Raw genomic sequence first — 9,899 nt, forward strand, 5'->3', positions numbered from 1 at the left:
GATGTCTTCCTGTGATCCTGATGCTAAATTCTTTTTATTATAGTCCAACTTCTTAAATGTTTTGCTCAACATCATTGAAAAACAAGGAACTCATGAAATATCATGCAAAATGGATGACCCTGGAGGACATTATGCTGAGTGAAATATCTCAGTCACAAAAGGACAAATATTCCATAGGGCCACTGTTATAAAACGGGACTGACATCAAGGTTGAGAGAAGACAGAAAAGGAGGGGAGGAATGATATATATTGCATTGAAACACATGAGGGAGAGAGCTTTTTTAAAAGGATATATGAAAGGGTATTCTTGTCATTACAGAAGTCCAGAGTGAAGGCTGCACTGTGGAGTGGATTTGGGCGGGGGGAAGGATTGCATAACAACATTGAAAGAGTTTCCTTTCTTTTCAAGGAGAAGAGTGAAATGAGGGTGAGGGGGTGGATAGGAAGAAAAGTGCAACAATGAATGATTGGAAACACTAAGTCTCTGTAAACTTTCATTAAAATTAATTTTATAAAATGAAGATTTAGACAGGCTATCTCTATATCATGGGAGTATTTGGTGGATTCAAGCTTGTTGAGAAGAGATGGTATTGTGTGAAAGGCTTCCCTCCACATAATTTAAGACTATACTTCTACCACATCTAATGATAATGCAATATAGTATTATAAATTTTTGCTTTATCAGCTGTACAGAGAAGGCTAGCAATAATTGTATGAACAGATTGTCATAAAAATTAGAATCAGAATTATAGAAATGAGGCTAGTAAAAAAAATACCATGAGGAAGAAACAACTTTGTGGATGTAATTGTTGTTAGAAAGGTCGAATGAGAAATTGCCCCAATAAAATGTTTTCTTGTGCTTTTTTTTTTAATGTTTTCAGTTGAACTAGGTATGGGAAAAGGATACAAATCTTATACACGTTTCCTGATTTTAAACATTGCAGTGTTCCCTTATTCTGTTCAGACAACAGTTTCCTAGCTTATGCAAATTTTGCATAAATACAATTAATTTTTCTGCAATTTCCGTTCTTCTCAATGTTACTCATAATTTATTATTGTCCATACAGTCAAATGCCTTTGCATGGCTAATAAAAAACAAGTAAATATCTTTCTGGTATTTCCTGCTTTCAACCAAGATCCATCAGACATCAACAATGATATCCCTCTCACCATGACCTCTTCTTAACCCAGCTTAAATTTCTAACTGTTCCATTTCTATGTGCTATTTCAGATATATTAAAATAATCTTCAATAAGATTTTACTTGAGTGTGATATTAATATTGTTCAATAATTTTCACATTTTGTTGGGTTTTTTTTTTAATAGCAATAATTATGAAGGTCTTCCAGTAGCTGGCCATGTGGTTGTCTTCCAAATTTGAGGAAATTGAGGACAGAGGAGTGTTATTTAGAAATTTCCTGTGGAGTTTGACTCCATCACCTTCTCCGGAAAAGAAAGATAATCAGTCCGCTTCATTAATGATTTACATAGCCATGAGCTGCAATCACTGAATGCTGGGAGTTAGTTTTTTGGATGACTATTACAAAAATGAAATCACATGATAAGTGGAAAAACAGTTGATGAATCCAAAACATTGAAAATTAAATATGAAATTCGTAATTTTTCCTTTATTTGACACATCTTGTCATGTTCTTGTCACATAATGACCCTCCATCAGATTTCTGAAGCTGTAAATTAATATTGATTAGAAGAGATTATCCATTTTTGTCCTGAGATGAGTCTGTGTATTTGAAGGGGCAATCATATGGTTTATGGCCTGACATATCTCCCACTGTACTAACAAGACTCCTTATTTGGAACATGTGGTTAAATTCCCTCAGTCAAATATGATTCATAGGGCTCCTATGAACAACAGATTTGAACCCTATCCCATCCTGCACTATCCTTATCATCCTCTGCACATCTGATCTCATTGCCACAGACTTCGCACCAACCTATCTCTTTAAAGATTTTTCTATCCTTTGCTGGCTCTCATCTTTTCAAGCATGATGTCCTTTCCCAAGGAATAACCTCTCCTAGCTACATGCCCAAAGTATGTGAGATGAAACTTTAACATCTTTGCCTCTAAGGAACATTCTTGTTGCACTTTCTTGAGGGCATATTTATTTGTTCTGTTGGCAGTCCATGGGATATTGAGCACTGTTCTCGAACACCATGTCTGAAAGGCATGAACTGTTCTCTTTTTATCCTTATTCATTGTCTAGCTCTCAGATACCTAATAAGTGATTGGAAAGACTGTACCTTAAATTAGACATAACTTAGTCACTAAATTGATATTTTTCCAGAATTCTGGAAAGATCTTGACAAACTTTTAAAGTGTTCTAAGTCCCTCAATCTCCTGACTGTTGATACCAAGGGTATTGACCAAGCAAGACAAAATCATCGACAATTTCAATCTTTCAATCATCTATCATGATGTTGCCTATCGGTCCAGTAGTGAGGATTTTTGTTTTCTTGGTTTGGGGAAGTAATCTATACTGAAGGTTGCAGTCCTTGATTCTCTGTGGCAAATACCTATGCCATCTGCATACAGTAGGTTGTTTCTGAGTCTTGATCCAATCCTGATGCCACACTCCATAATGTCTAGCTTCTGGAATGATATTTGTTCAGCATACAGACTGAATAGGTATTTAGAAAGGATACAGCCCTGACACACTTGCTTGATTTAAAACCATGCAGTATTCCTTTTCTTTATTCATACAACAGCTTCCTGATCTAGGTATAGATTTTGTATAAGCATAATTAGGTGTTCTGGAATTCCTATTCTTTTCCATGTTAGCCATAGTTTGTTATGATCCACACAGTCAAATGCCTTTGCATAGTCAATAAAACACAAATAGACATTCATCTGGTATTCTCTTCTTGCAGCCAAGATCCATCTGACATCAGCAATGATATTCCTGGTGTCAGGGCCTCTTCTAAACCCTGTTTGAATTTCTGGCAGTTTCCTGTCAATATTCTATCCTAGCCATTTTTGGATGATCTTTAGTAATAAATGCTTGCATGCAATATTAATGATAATGTTTGATAATTTCCACATTCTGTTGGATCATCTTTCTTGGTAATGGGAACAAATATAAATCTCTTCATGTTTATTGACCAGGTCTTCCAAATTTCCTGGTACAGACTGATGAGTACATTCAAAGCTGCATCTATTATTGGAACATGTCAGTTGGTATCTTGTCAAATTGACCTTTGACATCTTTTTTGTAGTTATATTTTGATAACAATGTAAATAGCTGCATATTTAAAAGATGATAATGAATTTTGAGAAGAAGATGAAATAAATGGATAGTGTAACTCCTTACCAATTTATTCCTTACCAACTATACAACTGATCCACCTTATTTAGAACATAGGACTTATATAAAGTTGGTGTTCCCTATAGCTATTAATGCTGAGCTCTGGAGAGAGCATTGCTCTTGGTATAAAGATGTCAGCAGTCCCCAAAGACTTTGCCACCACTAATTTTGGAAGCAGGAGTGGCATACACTTCCTAAACAACATGCCTTTGTAAACTCAATGAAGTTTGATAAATGTCGATCGTTATAGAAAGGCTTCAGGCCTTTTGTTCATAGGGTCACTATGAGTCATGCTCGACTTGAAGATAATCAACAACAACAATAGGTGATTGTTATATTTTTAAGAAGATGACAATAAACTTTGAGAAGAAGATCAACTATATGGACAGCAGTCTTGCAATATAGTCGTCATTGTCTCGTAACAACTTATTTCTTGTTACATGAAATGAGTTGTTATGGTAATGAGGTAAACTGAACCAAAAGCTCACAGTTTGATGTTGAAGTGGCAGTAACTTACATTGTTGTTGTTGTTATGTTCCATTGAGACCTGTGCACAACAGCCCTGAACCCTGCTCTATCTTGAAGCAACCGCATTGTCTCTGACACACCTGCACCCCATTACCCCAGTCACTAAGTCAATCTATCTCATCCAGGGTCTTTCTTTCTTGTGCTGTCCCTCCAACCTCCAAAGCATTATGTCCTTCTCCAAGGACTGGTCCTTTCGTGGCCAAAGTTTGTCAAATGGAGCTTCAAAATTCTTGCCCTTGTACAAGAAGCAGCCTGGTTTCATCCTCTCCGGAATGAAATTGTTTCTTTTCCTAGCAGTCCATAAACTATAGGTTTGTGAAACCAATGACTTTTATGTTGGTTTGTTAGGTAGAAAGAGCTAACCGATTCACACTATAGTGGTGGTGGTGGGGGAACATAAAGAAATTGCTAAGAACTGTCTTGTATGTCCCTGAAAGTTATACTGAAGTTCTAAGCTGTGTTGTAAATATGATATCATCTGAAATTAGAGCTTTTCTTTTTATTGCATCAAGATACCAGAGTAGTGTTTTCCTAAACCTATCCCTTCTGAGTGGTGTCTTATAAAAAGAACAAAGTAGACGTACAGAAACTCACAGGGGAAGACAAATGCTGTATGAAGATACATCACATGCATTAAAGGAATGTGAAGAAATGCTAGAGGCTATAAAAGTAGGATGAATGATCTTCTGCTTATTCCCCAGTGAAAATCCAAAGGGCAGGGAGACCAGATGCAGACTGATATTCCAACAAAAATGAATCACACCTGATTGAGACAGAATTTACAGAAAGAGAGCCCTACTGATGTCATTGACTCATTCTGAGAAAATACATTTTTTTTTTCAATTTTTTTTTTATTGTATTATTTTTACGTGTACCGTCAAATCAGATGTGACTGGTACAGGAGGAGATTGTCCCCTCCTTCTCCAGCAGAGCATCTGGTGGATCAGCTGACTCTCCAGCTATGAGTTTGTAAATTATACAAAAGGAGATTGCCCATATTTCTCTCAAGGGGCCACTGATGTATTCAAAACATCAGAGAAGCATTACCTGTGAGTTAATGGTGCAACTTCCTACAGATTGTCACCAGAGCTCCCTACATCAGCAGTGGGAAACAAGAAATTTCGTCAAAGCCAAAGTCATTCCATGAGCTGCTTTTCAAGGGTCTCACTGCATGTTCTTCTGATACATTATGTTGTAAGTAGGTGCTGTCAAGTTGATTACTACTGATAGTGACCCTATGGCCTGAACTTTGTCCTATCTTGTGCTATTCTCATCAACTTTGACATACTTGAGCCCTTTGGTAAAGTTATCAGGTCAATTCATCTAGCTGAGAGTCTTCGTCTCCTTCTCCTTCGTTGACCTTCCATCTATACAAACATGCTAGATAATGTCCTATAATCTACAGGCTTCTAAGAGTCTACAAGCAAACTTGTGAAGTGGAATGGAGGGAGAAAGGTTTTAGTTTAGGGCAGGGTTGAGTTTAAGATTTCTGAAGAGCATCCAAGTGGAGATATCCAACAGAAAGACAATGCGGGTCTCAAGCTCAGTTTAGCCTGCTGATCCTAGTTTGGGCGTCCTCTACAAACAAAGAGTAATTGATGTTTTAGGGACTGAACTTGGAAGATAATCTCCAAAGAACTCCATTTCCATCAAATTGATTTTAACTCATAGAACTGCCAGTATGATTTCCAAGGCTGGAAATCTCCATGGAAGCAGACTACAACATCTGTAGAACATTTACTGTAGAAAAAGTGGTACATTTGAATCACTGATCTTTCAGCTATAAGTTAAGTGCCTAAATAACTACAGTATCAAAGTAGCTTTTGGCAAGTAAAGGCCAGTGCCAAAGTGAGCTGGGAGGAACTGTGGTGATTGACACCTTTTGAGTCTATGGAAAATTGTTTAAGTCTATGTGGATGATTTCTAAGTAGTGATCAACTGAAAAATGACATATGACACCTCCCCTCAAAATAATATGATAAATACCTTTTGACCAACAAGTAAAAGGTTCCCTGTGACACTAAAGCATCATTATGTAATCCCTCTGGAGAGTCAACACTATGTTACGCTTCTAGAGACCCATGGTGTCTGTAGAGTCCATGAGTGTTTCCAAATGACAATGGATGGTGGAGCTGACTTTTCATAAAACCTTATATCTAGGCAGAATTAAATGGGAAAATGCTGACTGGGCTCCTGAGAGGCAGTAGTTTGAGCTGAGGGGTAGGGAGGATGAAGAAAGTGTTGAAGGAAGTGGGGGGAAGGAAAGAACTCTGAGGCTGAAGAGGGGCCAGAGGAGGAAAATAAGAAAGGATAAATTTATCAATGATGGTAGAATAAGAAGAGTTAAGAAAATAGCAAGTGGGAAGAGTGGTGCACCCTGAAGGTAGAAATTAAGTGAACGGAAGAAGGGAGGGAGAGAGAGAATGTGCACAAAAACCAAGAAGGAAGGAATCAAGTATGTGCAGGTGATAATGAGTCACAGACATAGCTACAGATAATGAATGAGATAAGAAAAGTGGATCAGTAGAGGGCAGAAGTAAATAGAAAGATGAGAAAGAATCAAAGCTCTTGGGATGTTTAGAGCACAGCCGTATTTCTCATGGCAATTTGGAAGCAGATTCACCCACATGTGTCTTGGTAATAGATATCTCTCCTATGTTAAACTTTATATGGTAGTCTTTGTCTGGGTCAGTTTGAGGGTCCTGGGAAATAGGAAAGACTAAAAGAATCAACAAACAGGTCTGTCCTAGAGAAGGTGAAACCAGTTGTTCCTTGGAGGCAAGGATTTTGAAATCCCAACTCACATACTTTGGGCATGTTGTCAAGAGGTCTGAGTCCTTGGAGAAGGACATCATGCTTAGAAGGGTAGAGAGGTTAGACCAAGATGAGACAGACTGATGGAACTTCATGTGTGTCGGAGATAGTGAGGTTGGCTCAGGACAAGGCAAGGTTCAGAGCTTATTCACAGAGTGACTATGAGTTGTTGTCACATGACGATACAGTACAACAACAAAAACAGCAATGTGGACAAACAGGTTTATTGAAGACATGACAATCTATGCACCACCACAGCAGTCAATACTCTTTTCGACCTAGCAAGAGGAGGAAAAGGGTTGTATAAGTATGCGGAGAGAAATCTAGGGGTGGGATAGGGTAGGGATTAGGCCAGAGGGAATAAGTTAGTCATTGTCTAGGGACCAGAGTGGTGGATAGAGCTGGCCCTCAGATTGATTGTGACAAAGGAATGCAGAGAACCAGCTCTGTGAAGCTGACCGACACTGGAAGTTTCAGCACGCAAGCAGAGGAGCTGAAGTTTGAAGGGAAGATGCAAGACTGAGTGGAAGAGGGCAGGAAGCAGTGTTGGATTACCCAGTTATTGTCATTGCCATGTGCCTTCTAGTTGCTTGTGATTCATAGGGACCCAAGGCACAATAGCTCTAAACCCTGGTGTATTCTGAGTTAATCTTACTGTTTCTGAAACTCCTACCCCTACGAACCCAGCTACTGTGTCAATCCACCTTATCTAGGGTCTCCCTTTGCTGTGCTGTCCCTCCACTTTTCCAACGATGATGCCCTTCTTTAAGGACTGGTCCCTTCTGACAATATTCCCAAAGTATGTGAGTTGGAGCCTCAAAATCCTTACCTCCAAGGAGCAGCTTGGTTTCACCCTCTCCAAGACAGACATTATTTGTTCTCTTGGCAGTCCACGGTATTTTTCAAGATTCTTCTCTAGCGCCCCATTCAAAGACATCAAAGTTCTACTTCTGTCATCTTTGGTCATTGTCCAGCTCTCTGATGCATGGCAAGTAATTGTAAAGACCATGACCTGGATCAGGCACATCTTAGTCCCTAGACTGACACTGTTGCTCTTTAGCACTCTGAAGAGATCCCTGATAGCAGATTTTCCTAATGCAACTTGTCTTTCTATTTCCTGATTACTGGTGCCAAGTGTGTTGATTAATAATGAACACTGCACTGGAAGATAAAAAGGACAAAAACTGTTTAAAAGGTATATTAGACATTATATGTATGACAACAGTCTAGCATAAAAGGTACATTGGACTAGGGGAGGGGGAGGGAGAAAATTGTGCAACAATGATTGAATGAAAATTCAACTTTTCTGTAAACTTTCGGTAAAATCACAATTAAAGATAAACAAAAAGAGTGTTGAATGTGGAGCGAAGCAATCTAAAGCTGTTGACAATCTCAATCTCTTCTCCATCTATCATGGTGCTCTCAATTGACCCAGTGGTGAGAATCTTTGTTTTCTCGATGTTGAGCTTTAATCCATACTGAAGACTACAGTCCTTGTTCTTCTTCAGCAAGTGCTCGAGGTCCTCCTCAGTTTCAGGAAGCAAGGCTATGTCATCTGCATGTTGCAGGTTGTTGATGAGTTTTCCTCCAATCCTGATGCCACATTTCTCCTCATCAAGTCCAGCCTCCTGAATGGTCTTTTCTGCATACAGATTGAAAAGACTTTGAGACAGGACACATCCTTGATGCGCTCCTTTCCTGATTTTGAACCATGTAGTGTTTCCTTGCTCTGTTCTGATGACTGCTTCCTGATATAAGTGTAGGTTTTGCATGAGCTCAGTCAGGTTTTATGCGATTCCCATTCTTCTCAACACAATTTGTTGTGATCCACAGAGTCAAATGCCATTGCATAGTTAATGAAACACAGACATTCATCAGGTACTCATTGCTTTCTGCTGAGATCTATCTGATATTGGCTATGGCGCCCTAATGCCACACCTCTTCTAACCTCAGCCTATATTTCTGGTAGTTTTTTGTCAATGTACTCTTCCAGTCGTTTTTAGATAACTGTCAGAAGGATTTTGCTTGCATGCGATATTAATGATATGTTGCTGTTGTTGTTTACTATTGAGTCAGAATCAACTTATAGCTAACCCTTCAACGAGTTTTCAGAGGCAGTAAATCCCACGGGAGGAGATTGTCCATCCTTCTCCTGAGGAGCAACTGGTGAATTCCAACTGGTTGCCTTCAGCATTGCAGTGCAGCTTCCTACCACTAGGGGACCTGGTCTATTTCTTGTTTGATAATTTCCATACTCTGTTGGAACACGTTTTTTTTTTTTTTTTCATAATGGGTGTAGATATGTATCAAGGTAAAGATGCTTGTGTTCATTTACTCATCTATGGAGAGTGATTCCAAATATTTTACTTTCCTTGTACTGAAGAGCAACAATGTCATTCTGGAGGCTAAGGTGGTGCCTGATCCAGACCATGATCTTTGCAATCACTTTCTATGCATCAGAAAGCTGGACAGACAATGACTAGGGAAGATAGAGGAAAAATTTATACCTTTGAGCTGTGGTGTTGGAGAAGAGTATTGACTATACTATGGACTGCCAAGAAAACAGGCAAGTTTGTTCTGAAGAGGGTGAAGCCAGGCTGCTCCTTGGAGGTAAGGATTCCGAAGAGTCATCTGACATACTTTGGACATCTTGCAAGGAGGGACCAGTCCTTGGAGAGGGACGTCATGCTTGGGAGGAAGGACAGCACAGGAAATTAAGACCCTCAATGAGATGAATTGATTTAATAACTGGGGTAATTGGGGTAGGTGTGTCAGAGATAGCGAGATTGGCACAGGATAGAGCAGGGTTTAGGGCTGTTGTACATAGGGTCGCTATGAATTGCAGGCGACTCGATTGCACATAACATCAGCAGCGTTAAGAAGCTGTGTTGAAATCCCAAAAGCTCGTTGCTTAAATCCACCAGCTACTCCGTGGGTAAAGGATGGACTGTCTCCTTTCATGCGATTGACTGTCTCTGAAAACCTGCTGGAGGGTCAGCTTTGGGTCAGTTCAGACTCGACTGCACACAACAACACTACTACACCACGGAGTCTGCTTCTGGGTCTGGCTGACATCTGTCTTTCTCCCTCCTCCAATCCCTTCCTACAGAATCAAAGACTTTCAAATTTACAGTCTCTGGACAGGGACCATCGAATCCACTCTTATTCATAACTACCTTCTTTGCCTCTCCGAGGCTGTAAATATTTACAAGAGAGAGGAGCCTGCCCTCAGAGT

This window comes from Elephantulus edwardii, unplaced genomic scaffold, assembly GCF_000299155.1.
Source record: "Elephantulus edwardii isolate Elephantulus edwardi_28Jun2011 unplaced genomic scaffold, EleEdw1.0 scaffold00309, whole genome shotgun sequence".
Taxonomy (NCBI): Eukaryota; Metazoa; Chordata; class Mammalia; order Macroscelidea; family Macroscelididae; genus Elephantulus; species Elephantulus edwardii.